General features: G+C 42.0%; 1 protein-coding gene across 3 annotated transcripts in view; it reads left to right on the forward strand.

The window, feature by feature from the left end:
- Positions 1 to 950: 950 nt before the first annotated feature.
- The window catches only part of MAPK6 (mitogen-activated protein kinase 6), a gene marked incomplete at its 3' end in the record, with an annotated part of 35,750 nt that continues 15,993 nt past the window's right edge, over positions 951 to 20,707 (forward strand). For all 3 annotated transcript variants that reach the window (XM_082649277.1, XM_082649278.1, XM_082649279.1), the window contains exon 1: positions 951 to 1,095. The remainder of the gene's footprint in view (positions 1,096 to 20,707) is intronic.

Raw genomic sequence — 20,707 nt, forward strand, 5'->3', positions numbered from 1 at the left:
TGGTCTTTGCCTCGTGCTTGAAGCTTCAGGATGCGCATAATAATGGATAAAGGGCTGCCAAACGTTTGGTTCTCATCAGGAATGGTGAATAAGTCATTGAAAAAATATGTTGACCTGCGTCTCTAATTTTATAAATACCTACATACAATTCACATAAACACTAGATGGCTTCTCGGATTCAGTAAGCCATGATGGATAAAATAAGCTTGTTTTTCGTCCAAGTGAGCCCAAGAAGGCACCAATCTACGTTTCCCACTTATCTCACAGTACATTCCTGCTCAAATTCTACACTTCCCTCAAACTGGCCTAGTCCCAGTTCCTGCAACAAGCCAGGTGCTCTCCTCTTCCCTGTCTTTGCTCATTCTGTTCCCTCCGAAGGAACAGCCATCCCCTCACCTCCTCTGGTTTCATGGGCTCCTCATTTAGCTGAAAGGTCACCAGTGGCAACCTCATTTAGAAGCCTTCCTTAGCACCTGACCTTTAACGGTTTGCCTTGTTCGATGGCTGCTGTTTTCTAGCCCATATATCTTCGGGTCCATCCTCCCAGTTCCCCGGAGACGGGGACAATGGCCTATTCCTCTAGGTTGTCCAGTACCTTGCACGTAGTAGGTACGCAGTAAACGCTCGCAAAGTTTGGTCACTTCGCCCTCTAATGCTGGGGCACGTAGAGCGAAGAGGGCCCGTCTGTTTACCTCCGCGCCAGCCCCCCGGCCTGGCCCAGTCCAGCCCACCCCACCCCACCCCACCCCACGCGAGACGCCTGACGAGCCCGCGTGCCTCTCCTGCAGCCCCTGCACCACGCGGAACCCAAACACCGACGTTGGAAATTCCGGCGCCGGCCGGCGCGCGGGGCTGGTCTGGGGCAGGGGCGGGGGCGGGGGCACCCGTGGAGTGAGCCTGTGACGTAAGAGGGCGTGGCTCCTGGAAACCCCGCCCCCTTCCTCGCCCTCTCTCGCGGGTCGGGGTTACATGGCGGGGACTGCGGCAAAGCGAGAGCCTCGGAGACGCCGCTGCCGCCAGCACAGCCGGAGACCTGAGCCGACACAGGGGGCTGTCCGTGGGCCCCGCACTCCCTCGATGAGTCGGAGAAGTCCCGTGAGTATGTGTGTGTACGTGTGCAGGGCGCGCCGGCGGGGCTGCTCGGGAGGGCGCCGCGGCGGGCCCGGCGGCGGCGGCGGAGCCGGCTCCCTCCATTGTGTGTGACCCTCCGGCTGCAGCCGCTCAACAAAGGCGCTTTTGTTCCGTCTCCCGCCCGCCCCCGGCCCGCCCGCCGGCTCGCTAACTCGGGCCTGGCCGGCGCGGGCCGGCGGGCGGCGGGCCGGGGTCCCCGCGTGGGGCCGGCAGTGCGACCGGCGCGCCCCTCCCACCCGGCACGCCCCTCGCCGGCCGCGGTTCCGGGCCCGGCCGCGACTGCCCGCCCCGGGGCCCCGCTTTCTGGCTACCGCACCGCCGCCCGCGCCCGGGTCAGCGGGTTCGAAGCCCGGCCCGGCCCCGCCGGCGGGCCCGGGTCGGCGGCCGGGAAGGGCGGCCCGCCCCGGGAGCGTGAGGTGGCGCGGAGTCTCGCCTTCCTGGCACGCTGCCTTTCGAAATGCTCCCGCGTCTCCTCCCCCATCCCACTCGGGTGACTCGGCCTCAGCTGACTCCGGCCGGGCAAAGTCTCCAGTGCACTCGGCAAATTGCGTAGCGCGCCGCTCACCCGGCTCGGCTCAGAGCCCTGAAGTCCTCTGCCTGAGTTGAGTGTGGCCGTAAAGGAGGTACAGAAAAAGTCGTCTGAATCGGAATTACTAATTTCCTCCTCCTCTACTACACCCTTGTCTGAGCTGCGTTCGGGACGTGGAGCGGTGGTGGTCCATGAAGGTCCCCAAATGAAAACTAGTTTTGTCAGTTCACTGAAAAGGGGCCTCCTCGCTCCGCTGTGCATTTTTCCCTGACTTGGTGAGGTGCGTTGAAAACTAAGGGCGTTTTGGCCGCCTTTTGTTCCTTGGCTTAGTAAGACTGGTTCAGGTGTTATGTGGGAGCGCCCCGGAGCAGGATATTTTTGATTCCTTTCCTGTTTTATTTTTTCCTTTGCTCGCTCATTGGAAAAGGTCCAGTAAAGGGAAACTGGTGAGGTGGAATTAGAAGCCTACAGCATTTGCAGCAAAATTCATGTTCTTTCCTTCAATGCTAAAAATGCTCCCCAAAGTCAGTCTGAGTGTTAACTTTTTTACAGGTACAAGATGGTTTGTCAAGGGAAACAAAAATTAACAGGGGACAAAATGGAGCGAAAACAGCTTCAGAGTAGTTTTCTGATTGTTTGATTTGTCTAGCCGTGTCATTTTTTTTTTTTTTTTTTTCTTTTTCGGTACGCGGGCCTCTCACTGTTGTGGCCTCTTCCGTTGCGGGGCACAGGCTCCGGACGCGCAGGCTCAGCGGCCATGGCTCACGGGCCCAGCCGCTCCGCGGCATGTGGGATCTTCCCGGACCGGGGCACGAACCCGTGTCCCCTGCATCGGCAGGCGGACTCTCAACCACTGCGCCACCAGGGAAGCCCTAGCCGTGTCATTTAAAGTTCTGATTGGACACATTCTCTCTAACGTTGGGAAACTGAGATGGTCTGACTAGAAGAATGAGTGTTCTGAGCTAGAAGAATGAAGGGACCAAACAGGACTGGGCCCTGAAAGGGAACTGCCTCTAGAGTTTCTTCTTAGCAATGTCAGATATTTATGTTTGAAATATAATTTCTAATTGGGTGGCAGAGACTTTACACTTCTTTAACGGGTCGTTGTTCAAACATGTTTACATGTGCCAAGGAGCGTGGAGTCCTTTTCCATATACGTGTTACATCACTTAATAAGAATTGCCTTGTGAAACTTGGTAAAATTGCTTATTGGTGTCCTAAATTCAGTAATTGCAGTCATGTAGGAAATATGCCAGATTTGAGCAGGATACGTTTTAATCACCTAAGTATTACTGTTCAGAAAAAAACTCTGGGAAATGGAGAATTATTTAGAAAAACCATTATATATCACCATATTTTGCAGTTCATTTATTTGCAAAAGAGGATTAAAAGTGTTTGCTACTTTCTGTGATTAAGAAGGAATCCAGAGAAGATTGAAGATCAGTTAATTTTGCAATAGGAAAAAAGCACATGTTCTAATGACAAATGTTAGTACTAAAAGTGTTGCAGCATTTTGCATAAGTTCATTTAAGCATCGTGAGAATTCATAACTGACAAAATAGGAAGGTTTGCTGACTCAGGGTACATTGCTGAAGGGGATGGGGTCGGGTAGGAGGAAGCTTAGAAGTGCTGCAAGTTTTGAGTTGGGTGATGACTCATCCTGCCCACGGACTGCTACGTGGCCTTTTTTTTACACACTGTATTTTTTTAAATGATAGGCTAAAATTCTCCTGTACACATTATAATTGTCTCTCTCATAGAGGAGCCACAGTTTCTGTAAAAAAGTAATGGCTTCTTAAATTGCATTTTAAAAGGATATCATTTATCCTGCAGGTGGAATTTTGTAATATTTGTTGAGAGGAAAGGTAAAATTAATTGCTGGTTAGTTGCTGCAATTAAATACTTGATACTAGCAGTTCGTTGGTTATTATTGAGAGAGATTTCTTATGGATTATTTACAAAGGACAGATAGTACTTTTATGATGTGGATAGAAATTAACCTTTTGTTTTCATTGGTAATGTAAAAGTTATCTTTATAATATCTAGAAATTACTGTAGTTTAAATAAGTGTTGTAAAAGCACAGCAGTGTTTAATCAGATAAAGCTCTTAATATGAACATTTCACTCTGATGGAATTATATTTAGTGCTTTCTCCTGATCTACGTGAATTTGCTGTTTTAATAAAGACAACTTAGAATAGGTATTGTTATAGGCACTATTTTTTCATCAGTCTTTTTCTAAGATAAGCTGAATGTACAGCTCCAAATTTAGGACTTACATTGAAATTTGGTAATAAAATAATTTTGACCATTGTAGAAAGCCATTGTTTAGCAGGTTGGCTTAAAGTAAGATTGAGGGAAAAAAGAAGATTGAGATAGCAGTTTGTTTTAAAAGTGAGAAAAAACTCCCCACTCCCAAGTTTTTCTTTGTATATATGATTTATCTTCTCAGTGATTTATTTGAAGGGGTTTGTGGGCAGTAAAGTGTATTAATGAGAATCAGATCTTTGGAGAGATTTTGGAAGAACGTTGTATGATTTATATAGGGGAGCTTTAGTAAAATTTAATTCAAACTTTAAACTGTATTTCCCACTAAAGGAAATCTAAAAATACAAATTTAAAAGTATTATAGATTTTCAAAGCATCCTGTCATTTAGAGGTTGAACATGTATTTCCAGTGTGTGTGTTTTGAGAATATAGGTAATTACCTGTCATGCTTCATTCAGAATTTATAAACAAACTGGGTGTGTTAGCCTATCTCCTTTCTATGAGGTATTGCCTTATGAAACTATGAGCCTCACCACTGCTATCCAGTTCCTTGTTTGCATTGCATGCTCTAGGGCCCATGTTAAAATAGAAGATGCCTCAAAAGTAAATTCTTTCTGGCATTGTTGGCTTCCCACTGTCAGCTCCTTCAGCCTGTTTTGTGGGCCTGTTACATTACTCCACTGCCTGCTAGGGGTATGGGAATTTTGGTCGGTTTTATTGCTCAGAGCCCTGACTGAGACTTCATGAAAACAATAATGTAATTGTAGTTACTTTTTTTTCCTGGGAGTTGCTTGTCATGTGGAGGTGATGCATTTAGAAAGGTTTGTCTTATATACATGTCAGCCTTTTAAATCCATTTCTGAAAAGTAGTACCCAGACTGATTGTCTGTAGCAAATCACATTTTCCCATTGATATTCATTTAAATTTGATATTTTTTTATGGGGAAAAAATGGTATCACGAAAATTGTTTGTTAGAATCCTAGCATTTACTTCAGGGAAGAGACTGCTTCTTCAAGAGTATGAGAAATCTGTGTGCATTTAATTCTATACAACTATAAAACTATAAAATGTTAGTTTTTATGGAGGGGTCATGGGTATTATCTTCCCCCAGTTACATCATTTGACAGCTAAAAAAACTGAGGCCCAGAGAAATCTAAGACCTTGTTACTCACAGGGTGATTTCTGGACAAGCAGTATTAGCAGCACCTGGGAATTTGTTGGAAGTGCAGAATCTCGACCCCATCTCAAGACTTACTGTGTTAGAACCTGCAGTTTAACTAGATTCTTAGGTGATTCAAATGCACATTCATTTCTGGAAGCATTGCTAAGTAACCATACATAAGTTGCTCAGCTGGTTAGTGACTGATTTGGAAAACTCAGGTCTTCTGAGTTGCTCTTTCCATTGGCCCTCCTGAAAAAAAAAGTCAAAAGGAAGATTGAGGATCTAATCACTGTCCAGTAGAACTTTCTGTGATGATAGAAATGTTTTATTCTGTGCTGTCCAATGAGATAACCACTAGCCACATGTGACTGTTGAGCATTTGACAGGTGGCTAGTGCACCTGAGGAACTGAATATTTAATTATATGTAATTTTAATTAATTTATACTTAAATAGCTGCATGAAGTTAGTGGCTACCATATTGGACAGCACAGATTTAGATGATCTTTGCCCACACTAAATTTAAAATAGTCTAAGCTGTAATTTAATAACTGATTAGGCTTTTAACGTATAATTTTCTTCTAACAGATTTTTTGAAGGAAAAAAATTTAATCTTTCTCCTTGATTCTTGAGAAAAGTATTAGGTACTTATTAAATAGATATGTTATAAAAGCAATTGATAACTTATGAAAAATATGCAAGTTATTTTAAAACTGATACGTATGAATTTATAGCATGGTGAGCGTGATCCTAAGATGTACAGTTTGATAAGTTTTGACAAATGTGTCGAGTTGAGAGTTCATATAACATTAAAATATAAAATATTTTTATCACCCCTAAAAAAATAACTGATTAGGCTTAATTTAATAATTTCCCTCTTCATTTACAAATTGGAGAGACGGTAGGTTTCTAACTACCTGCTTTTCTAATATGCCCAGATATTATTTTAGTAGTTATTATAAAACAATGCCAATTATCTGATTGATACTCCTGTGTTCAGTAATGTAGACACTCAAAGTTGCAAGAATATGCATTTTCCCATTTGTCTCAGTAAAGATATTTTCACTTGGATTTAAAAATATTAAAAATAACCTGTTAAGTAAATATTCCTTAATTATCTTGCAGATAGCATTGAGGGGACAGTTTTGCCTCTGGCCTAGTACCTCCAGGCTTTTTTCCACTTGTTGATAAGCTCCCAGATTGATCTGCCATTTGTTATGTTATTTCCAGGCAGAGAAACATTGAGTGGTTCTTAACCTCCCACCTTATGCAGTGGTAAGATTCTAACCCTAGAGTAAGTCAGAGTGGCCTGTGTCCAGATCTTGACATTTACTATATGTGTGATTTCAGTGAACTTGATTTACCTCTCGGAGCAAAAGTGTTCATATTTGTAAAATGTGACTTACAAGGTGTTGGTTCTGAGTAACAGAAGTAGTTGGTTTTAGAAAGTGCCTGTCACTTAATAGATAGTAAATTTGAATTACCTTCCCTTCCCCTTGTGATTAGCTTTTTATAGCCTTCTGTATTTAGTCTTATGTTTAAGATTCCAACCAAACTTAAGGGATATTCTGATTTTAAGTCTTGTTGGTTCCCACCGATTACATGGCTTCCTGCCTTGCTTCATTCATGTTATATCCCTTGTACATTCCTCCACTTGTGCTCTAGATTCCTTCTCTTGACTTCTTAAGGACTCATTTCTTGCCTGCATCTTGAATTTTGCCCTTTCTATTGGGCCATCTTTATTGGTATACAGATGTGCTCTAGAGCTATGCTGTCCAATATAGCCGCTAGCCACATGTGGCTAATTAAACAAAAATTAATTTAAAAAAATTCAGTTCCTCAGTCATACTAGCTACATTTCAGTTGCTTGGTAGCCATGTGTAGCTATTGACTCTGTATTGGACAGTGCAGATATAGAATAGAAATCTGTTATAAACCCTCTCCTGATTCCACATTCTTCTCCTCTAGTTACTGCCTCATTTCTCTGATCCTCTTTCAAGCAGATTTTCAAGAACTGTCTTTGTGTGCTCTCTCCACTTTCATTTGCTCTTCAACTCCAGACTGGTTTCTATCACCATCTCACCACTGAAAGTACTCTAGTCAAGGTTACCAGTGATATCCATTTACCAATTCTATCTTAAAGGATCTTGCAGCAGCGTTCAGTATTATTGACCACAGTTTTCTGCCTATTCTCCTGCTTCTCTTAGTTTATGGGACACATATTCCTGTATTCCTCCTACCTCACACTTTGTCATACTTTTTTTTTTTTTTACAGGCTTCTCTCTCCTCTCCTGCCTCTAAGTATTGGCATATCCCAGAGGTTAGTCCTGGACTTTTTTCCCCCCTTCTCTTGATTCTTTCCATAGGAGGTCTCATTCAATTTAGTTTTTTAAATAGTATCTATATGTGAATAATTCTCAAGTGTTTGTTTCTGTTTTAGACTTCTCACCTAAATAGACTTAATATGTCCAAAATAGACCTCTTTCTCCCATATTGTTCTCCAAGTCTTCCCCATCTCAGTAATTGTCACCTAGGAGTTATCCTTAAAACCTATTTTTCCCTTTATCCACCATATCTAATCCATCATCACGTTTTCTTGGTCTCCAAAATATGATTTTGATTTCTCCTGTTTTACATCTTCATTTCTACCAGCCTAATCTCAGTCGCCATCATTTCATGTGGCCTACTGAAATAGCTTTTAACTGGCCTCTGCTTTCACTTGACCATCTTCTTCAGTGCATTCTCCTCCTGGTAGCCAGAATCATCTTTTAAAAATGGAGATGAAAAAAAAAAAAAATGGAGATGAAACAGGACTTCCCTGGTCGCGCAGTGGTTGAGAGTCCGCCTGCCGATGCAAGGGACACGGGTTTGTGCCCTGGTGCGGGAAGATCCCACATGCCGCGGAGCGGCTGGGCCCGTGAGCCATGGCCGCTGAGCCTGCGCGTCCGGAGCATGTGCTCCGCAACGGGAGAGGCCACAACAGTGAGAGGCCCACGTACCGGAAAAAAAAAAAAATGGAGATGAAACCATGCCAGTTGTCTGCTTAAAATCCTTCAGTAGCTTTCTTAGTTATAAAATTCAGAATCCTGCCTCATGTGTTTGCCATCAGTCCCTGCTCCTTTTGCTCAGGACACTGTCGCATCTTTTCTTTTCCTCCAGAATACCAAGTTATGTCCTGCTCTAGGTTGTATTTGCTTTTTCCTCTGTTTGGAACACTCTTTTCCCATCTCTTAGCAACACTGGTTCTGTCTTACTATTCAGGCTTCAGTTCCTTAGATGGCCATTTCCAAGTCACCCAGTCATAGCACTTGGCCAAATCTGAAGTTATGTTTACTTGTTAATCTTTCCTCATTAGAATGTAAAGTCTTTGGAAGCAGAAGAACCTTAACTGTCTTATTCTCCACTGTACCAGGAAACAGTGCCTGACACGTGCCAAGTGCTCAGTAAATTTTTGTGCACGGTATAAAATGTTTGTTTGACTCCCTTAAACTTCTATAGGGAAAAAGTACATTAAAGATTGCATTGTAGTCATTGTAACATGTGATTCTGAACTGGGTTTATTTAGCTCTCAAGTACATTATTGGTACAATTGTAAAAACTTAAATGGGATCTGAGTACTAGATAGTAGTACTATGCCAGTGTTAATTTCCTGACTTTGATGATTATATTTTGGTTATGCAGAAGAATGTTCTGTCTATAAGAAATATACTGTACTATTAAAGGGTTGGGGGGGAATGTGTAGTGTACTTGTCAGTAAATTACATTATTATTTGAGAGACAGTCATGGGCTTTGATTTGAAACCTGAGGTTCAAATTCTGGCTCTCACTGATATGTGATTTTTAATGCATTATTTAAATTCTCTAAAGATCTTAGGACCCATTTTGCAGTGTTGTTAGGAGGATTTAGTGTAAGAGTAGTATGCTTCACACATACTACGTTCTTAAGCTTGCTATTGTTTATTCAGTTCTTTTAAAATTCAACTATTAAAATTCTATTCTCATGTTCAGTGCTGTGACTTCCTTTATAATACAAATGTTTTTCATTAATTGCTTTTATAAAAGCTGATAATGTAGGATAAATATGTACCAGATAATGTTATTTATATCGTCAACTTAGAACTTTTGAGCTGTACTCCATAATGCAGTTTTTTACTTTTTTATATTTTTTTATTTATTTTGTTTTTGCGGTTCGCGGGCCTCTCACTGTTGTGGCCTCTCCCGTTGCGGAGCACAGGCTCCGGACGCGCAGGCTCAGCAGCCATGGCTCACGGGCCCAGCTGCTCCGTGGCATATGAGATCTTCCTGGACCGGGGCACGAACCCGTGTCCCCTGTATCGGCAGGCGGACTCTCAACCACTACGCCACCAGGGAAGCCCCATAATGTAGTTTTTTTAATTCTTTTTTTTTTTTTTTAATTTTTGGCCGCACCACATGGCATGCAGAATCTTAGTCCCAGACCAGGGATCGAACCGGTTCCCCCTGCGTTGGGAGCACAGAGTCTTAACCACTGGACTGCCAGGGAAGTCCTTAAATTCTTAAAAACTATATACTTTTAAAGTAGAAAGTAGAGCCCCTCAAAATTATTTCAATTAAAATATTTGGGAAAAAATAATAAAATGTGTATTTATCTTGAGTAACATGGTTAATTTCTATCTTCTTTGGAAGTGTCAGTGAATTTGTGGTATGTATATATGTATGTATGTACGTATGTGTGTATGTATTTATGGCCATGCGTGTGGCACGTGGGATCTTAGTTCCCAGGCCAGGGATTGAACCCATGCCCCCTGCCCAACCGCCAGGGAAGTCCCGAATCTGTGGTATTTAAATGTTAATGTATTAGTTTGTATTATTATTGATGTAAAAGTACACAACTGCTTGGCAAAATAAATCATTACTGATAATTGTTGATTTACTTAGTTTTCTTTTTCCTTCCCTTTACTCCCCATTGATGGGCATGTTAGTAAGTATACATAATGGCCAAAAAGGGACAAGGTGTTTAAAGATGACCCATGAGCCTTTCATTATTTATCGCAGTCTGTTTTGAATAATATAAACTACTTCACTAACGCTGCAAACCTTACGATTGCATGATTCAGTTTACCCCCTTCTAGCACATTGTGCTCTTATGTTTTACTTCTACATGTGCTATAACCGCTACAGCACATTATTATTTTTGCTCTAAACAATCAATAGTCTCTTAAAGACATTTAAACATGGGTTTTGTTTTGTTTTAAAGGCTTTTTGTATTTTCCAATTATTTACCCTTTCTGGGGATTTTGTTGCTTTCTGCAGATCTGGGGTTCCATTTGGTGTCATTTTCCTTCACCGTAAGCAACTTCTTTTAGCATTTCTTGTAGTGAAAGTCTGTTGGAGACAAGTTCTTTTCCCTTTTGTCTCTTTGAAATGTTTTTATTTCATCATTTTTGAAGTATGTTTTCCTAGATGTAGAATTCTGGGTTGATAGTTTCTTTTGGAACTTGAAAGGTGGTGTTCTGTTGTCTTCTGGCTTTCATTGTTTCTAATGATAAATCAGCCATTGTTTCTATTGTTTTTCCCTAGTATATACTTTTTCTCTTTTCTATAGTTGCTTTTAAGAGTTGCTCTTCCGCCCTTCCCACTCCCCAGTTTTCAACAGTTGATGATGTGCCTAAGTATGGGTTTCTTTGTATTTATCCTGCTTGCTGTTCATTGAGCTTCCAGGTTTGTGAGTTGATGTCTTTTATCAGTTTTGGAAAGTTTTTGTCCATTTTCTCATCACATACTTCTGCCCTGTCAGCTTTCTGAACCTTGGGGCTCTCTACTTTTCAGCCTAGCTGCCAACTCTTTGGATTGCTTGGACATTTTCTTTGCTTCTCAGTACCATCTCAGGTTTTCTTTATTTAACTCATGTTTTTGCCCATTTTCTAATGAAGAATATCTGCCTTACATTCAGAGTGACTTGGAGGGGTTTATCTCATATTCCTGTCTTGGCCTTCACCTTAAGAGGGCATCTGGGGCTTCCCTGGTGGTGCAGTGGTTGAGAGTCCGCCTGCCGATGCAGGGGACACGGGTTCGTGCCCCGGTCCGGGAAGATCGCAGATGCCACAGAGCGGCTGGGCCCGTGAGCCATGGCCGCTGAGCCTGCGCGTCCGGAGCCTGTGCTCCGCAACGGGAGAGGCCACAACAGTGAGAGGCCTGCGTACCGCAAAAAAAAAAAAAAAAAAAAAAAAGAGGGCATCTGTCTTGTACACAGTGGAGACCTATATGCTTCATGAGATTTTCTCTCAGCTTTCCGGCCTTGACTTCAGACTTGTGCCCTTAGTGAGGACCCGTGGGGAAGAATTGGCAGGTGGGGCTTGTAACTGGGCTTCCTCTGAATTCTAATCTGTTACCTGAATCCACATTCAGCTAGTAAAATTTGTTTATAAATTTGGTTGGTTTCTTCTTAGTCCTGTTAGTGGAAAATTTCTTGTTTTCTTGCCACTTTGCCAGGAATGAGAATAGCCATGGTCTCTTGTCTTATGAAGAGCTCGACATTTTCTGGAACTTAATTTATTTAGAGTTCTTTGCATCCTTTCTGGTGTTTTTTAAAAATTTATTTGTTTATTTTTGGCTGCATTGGGTCTTTGTTGCTGTGCACGGGCTTTCTCTAATTGCGGTGAGCGGGGGCTTGTCATTGTGGTGGCTCCTCTTGTTGCGGAGCATGGGCTCTAGGTGCACGGGCTCCAGTAGTTGTGGCTCGCGGACTCAGTAGTTGTAGCTCAAGGACTTGAGAGCGCAGGCTTAGTAGTTTGGCACACAGGCTTAGTTCCCCGCGTCATGGGGGATCTTTCCCGACCAGGGCTCGAACCCGTGTCCCCTGCATTGGCAGGTGGATTCTTAACCACTGCGCCACCAGGGAAGTCCCCTGATGTTTAAAAACAAAACAAAAAAACTACAATTTTGTAGCTTATTCAACTTATCAGGGTTTATAGGATGAGAGTGATGGTGTCTTGCAACTTTCTGCATACTAATCAGGAGTGGAAATCCTGAGCCTTTCACTAAACTTAAAACATTTTGGAGCTGGAAGAGACCATAGAAATCACGTAGTTTAGCTCCATCATTTTCCTGATGAGGAACTAAGATGTAGAAATCTGAGATGCTTTGATTACAAAGCTAATTTAGCCACAGATCCTGGACTAGACTTCAGATCTCTTCATGTTTCTTTGTTTTTGTTTTTAGTATGGGGTTAGTGAAATCAGACAGGAATTTTTCAGCAGTGCCAAACCATAGTGTGAATCTGAAAGGAAACTTACATGATTTTTTATTTTGCAAGCTTTGTTCAAGTCTGGAGAAAATGAGAAACAAAGGAGGAAAGATATTCCAGAAAAGTTATATGCCATCTGAATCATTTTTTTAAAATTTGGGGGGACTTCCCTGGTGGCACAGTGGTTAAGAATCCACCTGCCAATGCAGGGGACATGTGTTCGAGCCCTGGTCCGGAAAGATCCCCCATGACGCGGGTAACTAAGCCTGTGTGCCACAATTACTGAACCCACGTGCTATAACTACTGAAGCCCGCGTGCCTAGAGCCCATGCTCTGCAACAAGAGAAGCCACCGCAATAAGCCCGCGGACCGCAACCAAGAGTAGCCCCCGCTTGCCACAACTAGAGAAAGTACACGTGCAGCAACAAAGACCCAACACAGCCAAAAATAAATAAATAAAATTAAAAATTAAAAAAAGGATATCTCTTAAAAAAAAAAATGTTGGGGACTCTCTAACCAAGCATGTGGTTGCCTCCATTTGATGAGGTCCAGAAATGTTTTGTGTGGTCTTGCACAATGTGGCCTTCTTCAGACCCTCACCAGGGTTAGCTCAAAAGTGACAGCTGTTATATTTGATGTATAGTCTGGAAAGCTGTGGTGCTAGATGCCATAGACCCTACTAGGATGGAGTAAAGAACAGTAAAATCAGAGTAATGTCAGGGTCTTGCATATCTTCATGATACCTACTTGCTGTCATATAGGCTAGTAGGACTTTTTATAGAATCCTACTCATCTGGTTATATAGGATACTATTTCAGTGGCACAGTCCCTCTCCACTACCTCAGCAAAACAAACCAGGAGCTATAACAAAGCTGAAGTGTTTTTGTTTCTTCAGTCTGAGTGGGTTGAAATCAGTTGCTTTCTTCAGATGTTGGCAGACCTATGTGTTCACCATAGGGTGAGGCTCTTGCGGGAATGCATGGAAAGGAAAGTACCATATTTAGGAGTCATCACTGATGTTCCCACTTGGTAGGTCAGAATGTGATCAGATTTTGAAAAATTGAGGGTAGAGCTTGTCCAAAACTTTCTACTATCAAGTAGAATATGTTATTTACATTAATTCATTCAGTAGTTTTTAAGGTGCTTACTAAGTACCAGGAGCTATGATCAGAAAATGTCAGTAAAGCTACTTAGTTCCAAACCTTTTATTTTATTTTATTTTATTTTATTATTATTTTAGTTATTGGTACGCGGGCCTCTCACTGCTGTGGCTTCTCCCGTTGTGGAGCACAGGCTCCAGACGCGCAGGCTCAGCGGCCATGGCCCCAAACCTTTTATTTTAAAATACAGCTACAACAAAGGGGAAGGGAGTGGTGCCCTAGAAAATGAAGATAGGATTTGAAGATTAGAGATTAGATGAGATTGGGGGTGGATGGCCAAAGACGAAGGAAAATGCTATTAGAAAAGAGAAGAGAGAAAGAAGGCCTAGTGGGACAGGGAGGAATGTACTACAATGGAGTGTGTTGTTACTGTGATGCTCTAGGAGTGAATATGTGCTCCATGAGGTTTTTTTGTTTTGTTTTGTTTTGTTTTTTGACCCCTTGTGTACCTTAATGCCTAAAAGAATGCCTGGCATTTGGTAAGCACTAAAGGTTTTGTTGAATAAAAATGTAGTGGATGGGGCTTCCCTGGTGGAGCAGTGGTTGAGAGTCCGCCTGCTGACGCAGGGGACACGGGTTCGTGCCCAGGTCCGGGAAGATCCCACACGCCGCGGAGCGGCTGGGCCCGTGAGCCATGGCCGCCGGGCCTGCGCGTCTGGAGCCTGTGCTCCACAATGGGGAGAGGCCACAACAGTGAGAGGCCCGCGTACCGCAAAAAAAAAAAAAAAAAAAAAAATGTAGCAGATGGATGGAAGAATTGAAGCTGTTTTAGTGAAAGCTGTTCGAAACAATCTAGGTTCTCTCTGCTTCTGGGCCATGTTGGGATTGCATTTCCCTACTGCCTTGAAGTAGGTGGGACAGTGTGACCTGCTTTGGTCAATAAAATGTGAGTAGAAGTGAAGTGTATCATTTTTAGACGAAGGTTTAGGCACCAGTGCGATATTCCTTCTTCTTTCCCTCTGGCACACTGAGTGGCAATGACAGAGATGGTAGCTACTTCAAGAGTTTAGATAACAGCTATGTTGGTCTTGTTGCATGAGCTGGACTTAAAAGTTTAAGTCACTGATATTTTAGGGTTATCGGTTACTGTAACACTGCATAACCTATCTTGACTACTACTACAGAAATTTATATTCATTTTTGTTTGGTTGGAGTCTTCAGATTTCCAAAGGTACTTGAAGAAGGAGGCTGCCTACTTGTCTCCTACTTATATATTTGCCTCAAGTGTTTCCTTACCATTAGTTAGGAGAGGAGTCTTAGAAATGAGGGCTTAGGCAGGAAGAGGATAGGAGAAGAATGAAGGGTTATTACAGTCATTAAAAATTTTCCAGCCATAAATTTCTAGAAGGGATCATGTTTGTTTAATGTTAGGTTTATAGTAATTTCAATCACATTTCCACCATTCTGGGCATCCCACCATAATAAGTGGGAGCAAAAACTAGTGAAATAAAAGACTTATATGGTGCTTTCATAAATCATAGACTTTTAGAATTGGAAGCGTCTTTAGAGAGATTCTTTGACTTGTTTATCTGGTCTGTGAAGTTCAAATATTCCAATATAGGTACTTAGAGTAAATTAAATAGCAACTAGAAATGAACATCAAAGTAAACAATGACATTTATTTTATAATGGCCTTTTAAATGGCTGAGTGTTATTTAGGCAAAGTTACAGACAATTTAAGAACAGAAGTTAGGAGTAGAAGAGGAGTTTTTAAAAAACTGGATATTTTATTAGAAGCTATGTAATCATCCATCTTTGAGAGTTCTTCTGTGTAGCTTACAGTAGTTACTGAGAGCAGGCAAAGCCTGTTAGTCTTCAGGGCTCAAGTGTTAAGGTCCTCCTTCCCACACCAGCCAGGTCCCTAAGATGATTCACTGACACTGGTTTGCACTTTGGACCTCCTCTAGGTCTAAATCCTGAGAGGGATCCCTGGTAACTCTGAGGGCTACCCTACATTAGGAGTGAGGGCTTTGTCAAGAATGTATATAAGCAAGCAGTTAAGCTGTACCCTTTGGCCTTCTCTGCCCTAGAAACTTAGTATCTTCGATGAGAGCTTGAGAACATGATCTTCGGGAAGGGTGAATTTGCTATAACAACACCTCTCTGTGCCAGGGTTAGGAGACAGTCGTAGGTGAATGTAAGCAGAACTCAACCTTTCCCTTCTCTCCAAAAGCAGCTGGGTTTTGGCTGAGGAGATGTGAGGCTGGCTGAATGCCAGTTAACTCAAATTACTCACTTCACCCTGGAAAAGAGCTAAATAGGCAAGAGCTCGGGGGGTGGGGTGGGGGGGGGTGTTTGAGTGAGTATGATCAGGCCAGATGACCCAAGTCAGCATTTAACCTCAGAAGCAGCAGAATAGAAGATGGAAGAGAAAACCGGACAAATAACCTTTATGTTTAAGGCCCTCACCTCAAACTTTGTACTTTGTGACACTGACCAGGTTGTTCCTGGATAAGAAAGGAAAGAAAATCCAATTTCTGTAGAATGTGGAGATGGGGCAGAGTGAAGTTATTCTACTGTCTTTTCTTTCTTTTGCATTTTATAACTTTACTTCATACACTTAGGCTTGACTCAGAGTACCTGCATTTCTCTTGGTGTAGGGGTAGGCTAACTGACTGAAAGCAGGAGACAATTTCAGGAAGAAAGGAGAGCTTGAGGCAACAGTTGTGGCTAATGCAGCTTCAGGAAACTGCATGTAAATGTTGGAAACTGGTACCCAGCCTGGGCTACATAGAGAGCTTTTACTTCCATGTTATGGTGAATCACTGAAAGAAAACCAAAGAGCCAGTTTCATCCTTATAAATCATTCTTTGTACTTCATTTTATTTACCAAATTGTTAAAAACAAAACAACATTGATTCAGCTAATTAAAACTTAACCAGTGATCTCTCTCCAAGCAACAAACGCAGTGTCAACCCTGATGTTGGTAGGAACGGGTAATATTTGGAGGCAGAAATTGCAAAGGTGGTGGGAAGGGTCATTTTTAAGTTGCTGTCCTGTCATAGTTTTCCCTTTCCTCCCTTGAAGTGTGTGGAAAGTGCAAAAGGAATATAGAATCACAGATCCTTCCAGAGTCTAAGCCTTGAACTTTGCTTTTATGGGGTTAAACATGAAAGATGGTGGAGAAAATGGTATAAATGAGACATTTCTAGAGGTTGGTGATGTGGATGGAGAATGCTCTGATGAGTAATCTGCTGATCCAGTTGAGTTGCATGTGCATGCCCGTGGAACTCCCTGATGGATATGAAAGATGGAGGTGATTGGAGAGATCAGGATTTGGAATATAACTGCCATGAGGGTCAAGGTGATAAGGAAGAAGCTGTTTTCATGGTCACTAAGGAGGAGCATGGGAGACCTCTGGCTTTTTAGGGCTTCCATAGGCATATATCCTGACCTCTAATTAGGTCAGATCCCCCAGTGTCTAGGCTCTCATACCATCCTGTACCATCTGGAACCATTTTTCCCTTCTGCATTCTCCTTTTTCATATTGTTAGTTTATTGTTTGTCTCCAACCATACCATAAACTCCATGAGGGCAGGGCCCAAGCCTATTTTTACTTACCATTTTATCCCCAGTGCTTAGTATATTGACAAGTACATAACTTATAATTAGCAAATACTTGCTGAATGGAGTGGGACTGAATTGGAAACATTTACTGGATCTACTTTATCATGCAGAGGTATAACATTACCTCCAACTTACTGTTTAAGGTGAGCTTATTCTTCAAGCTCCTGGATGAAAAGGTGCTAAATAAATAGCTTTTGGTCTAATAGATACTGAAGGACTTCAAAGAGTACTACTCACAGACAGTGAGGCAACTCACTGAGCAAGCACTATTGTAAATAATGGGATATTCTCCTTTACCCCCCCCCCCCCGCCAATTTTTTATTGGTACAGTCCTCACTGTCTAGTGGAATTACAGTTTTGTTGATAAATATTACCTTGTTTCTTTAGATTGGTCTCATTTCTGTAAAGTCTGCTTAAGGCTTTCAATATAGTCATCATCTGAATCTATAATGAGAACTTTGCAGTTCTCAGCGTAGGTAAAACTCCTGCCTTCCCCAAGATGAATTTTTACCCACTCTTTACCCCTGTAAATGCTGACCAGTCATTGAGATTTCTGAAGAGGCATTCTCATCCTTCCACTTGTTTCTGCTCTGTAGTGCTTCTTGGTCTCACTGAAATTGAAAGGGGGCAGTTGTGGTTGGAGGTCTTCAGCAGAGATCTCTCATAATCTGAGTAAAGATGTCTCTCTCATAATCTGGCTGCAGTTCCTACTGTCGTGCTCTTGGATGATAGTGGTGTTTTTTTTCGTGGGGCGGGGGCACGTCGGGTCTTCGTTGAGGAACATGAGATCTTGAGGAACATGAGATCTTTGTTGAGGCATGCGGGATCTCTTCATTCCGGCGCTTGGGTTTCTCTCTAGTTGTGGTGTGCGGGTTTTCTCTCTCTAGTGGCGCTTGGGTTTTCTCTCTCTAGTTGTGGTGTGCGAGTTTTCTCTCTCTAGTTGTGGTACACGGGCTCCAGAGTGCGGGGGCTCTGTAGGTTGCAGCGCGTGGGCTCTCTTGTTGAGGCTCGCAGGCTTAGTTGTCCCAGGGCACGCAGGATCTTAGTTCCCCAACCAGGGATCGAACCCACGCCCCCTGCATTGCAAGGTGGATTCTTTACCATAGGACTACCAGGGAAGTCCCAGTGGTGGTGTTTTTAGCAAAGCCTTATTTCTGCTTGCCCATGATTGCTATATTAGTAAACTAGAAGCTTAAGAGAGTACCTAGAGGTTTTACTGTTCTTATGTCAAGTCTGTTAAACTGACATAAAAATGTACCTTTATCAAAAACTTAAAACTTGACTGAGCTTTAGGGAATTGTCTATGTTGGGCAAGAAGGTAGGTGTGAACAAACATTCTATTTCACATGGAGACTAGAAATGTAAATTTCAGAAACAGTGGACAGCCTTTGAAAAATACTTTTTTTTAATGAACAATTATTTTTTTTTAAGAATCATTGTTATTTATTTATTTATTTATTTATTTACTTAGGCTGCACTGGGTCTTAGTTGTGGCACGCAGGATCTTTTAGTTGCCACATGCAGACTCATAGTAGTGGCATGCATGCAGGATTTAGTTCCCTAACCAGGGATTGAATCCCAGCCCCCTTCATAGGGATCATGGAGTCTTACCCACTGGACCACCGGGGAAGTCCTGACATATACTGATTTTTTCCTAAGATATTTGGTAGGGAACAGGAAGAATCAAGATGTATACAAATAGAAAAAATTGGAGTGGGAGGAGGCACACAATATTAATTAAAGCCCTTTAAAAATCTGAAGTATTTTTTTATTTAAAAGTTTATTTGTAAACCTTAATTTAACTTTTAAATGTTTTACTACAAATAGACTGATAAGCTACAGAATTTTTCGGAGTCTGCGGAGTCTGTGTTTATTTTTTTATTTCTGAGAAGCAGACAAAATACTTGCATGCAGAAGAAACCATCTCTGTCATAGTGAAACAAAGAAAGCTATTATGCTATTAACGTCTTTCACAATATTAAGTAGATGTAAGAAACACTCATATTTATTAAAATAACTCAGGGATAGTAAATAATCAGTTTTTATTAAATAAGCTATTGCCATTAGGATCATTTATCTACTTAGTCTCTGAGTTATTAGTGTCATCAGTTTCTCCTTCACACATTATTTTTAATGTTTGTGGATTTCTCAGAATTGAAGCATTTGCTCAGATTGAGGCAAATGCTGTTACCTTATTTTATTTTTCAGAACCTTGTGTTTCCACATGTGAAGTATGTAGGAATGTGAATGAAGCAGGCAGAAAATAAAGGCAGATTCCTCTGTTGTACGAAAGCTTCACCACTGTGAAATAGCTGATGTGTTTGGGTCCTAGCAGTTCTTAGGCCACACCTGAAGGTGATTGTAAGTTGTTACATGTTCAGGTTCGGAATGGACTGCTTTATTTCATACAATGATAAATTTTCTCCTGGCCTTTAAACGATTAGCTCTTTGAACAAAGGACTATTACAGCTGTCCTATTTCCAATCTCTTCAGACCCATTCAGAAAATAGCACTGTATATGCCCCTATACCAGCTTTAAGATCAAAAGTCAGCAACAGGAAGCCAGGGCTTCCCTGGTGGCACAGTGGTTAAGAATCCACCTGCCAATGCAGGGGACACGGGTTCGAGCCCTGGTCTGGGAAGATCCCACATGCCGTGGAGCACCTAAGCCAGTGTGCCACAACTCCTGAGCCTGCTCTCTAGAGCCCGCGAGCCACAACTACTGAGCCCATGCACCTAGAGCCCGTGCTCCACAACAAGAGAAGCCACCACAATGAGAAGCCCGCGCACCGCCACACCTAGAGAAAGCCCGCACGCGGCAACGAAGACCCAACACAGCCAAAAATAAAAAAAAAATTTTTTTTAAAGCAACAGGAAGCCTTTCCATGTAAGGGTTAGTTAGGCTGTATTACATGCTCATAGGCATGTACATGAGCTACGACATTGCCCTCCTACTTGCTTCTGGGACATGAGACACTCACCTTAGTGGCTTTCCAGTCTTAGTCCCTCTGTCTACAACAGTTTCTCCCACATAGCATCCCTAATGCATACCCACTTCCTTACTTCCTCCTTTAGAGCTTTGCTCCAATAACACTTTATCAGAGAGGCATTTCCTAACTACCCTCCCGGTCCTCTTTCTCTGTTTTATTTTTCCACAACACTTATTGCCATCTAATATCTGTGTTTTACATTTTTGTCTGCCTGTATTCCCCCACTATAATGTGAGCTCTTCATTTACATACCACCTAACTGTAACATTCTAATAATTTGTCACACTTCAGTTTTTTTTTAAGAACTAACACATTAAAGATACAGTTGAAGAGTGCTGTGTAATCCTACCCTGATTCTTATCCCTTCCTTCATTCCTCAAGGTAATCATTATTATGAATTGGTTATTTATCAATCTTATGTTTTTTTTACTTTTGCTACATCTGTATGCACCCTAAAAGCATCATTTTGCACTTGATATAACTGGTTTCAGCATGCACATTTCTCTCTGCATTTGCTTTTTAAATTTAGTGTGTATTTGGAGATTTCAACCATCTCTCTTCATTTTTTACTATTATATAGTAGTTCACTATATGAGTATAACTCATTTATTCTCTTATTGTTGAAAGTTTAGGCTTTTTTTGATATTTTGCCCTTACAAAGAAAATGAACATTTGCA

The sequence above is a fragment of the Grampus griseus genome, assembly GCF_964374135.1.
Source record: "Grampus griseus genome assembly, chromosome: 2".
Taxonomy (NCBI): domain Eukaryota; kingdom Metazoa; phylum Chordata; class Mammalia; order Artiodactyla; family Delphinidae; genus Grampus; species Grampus griseus.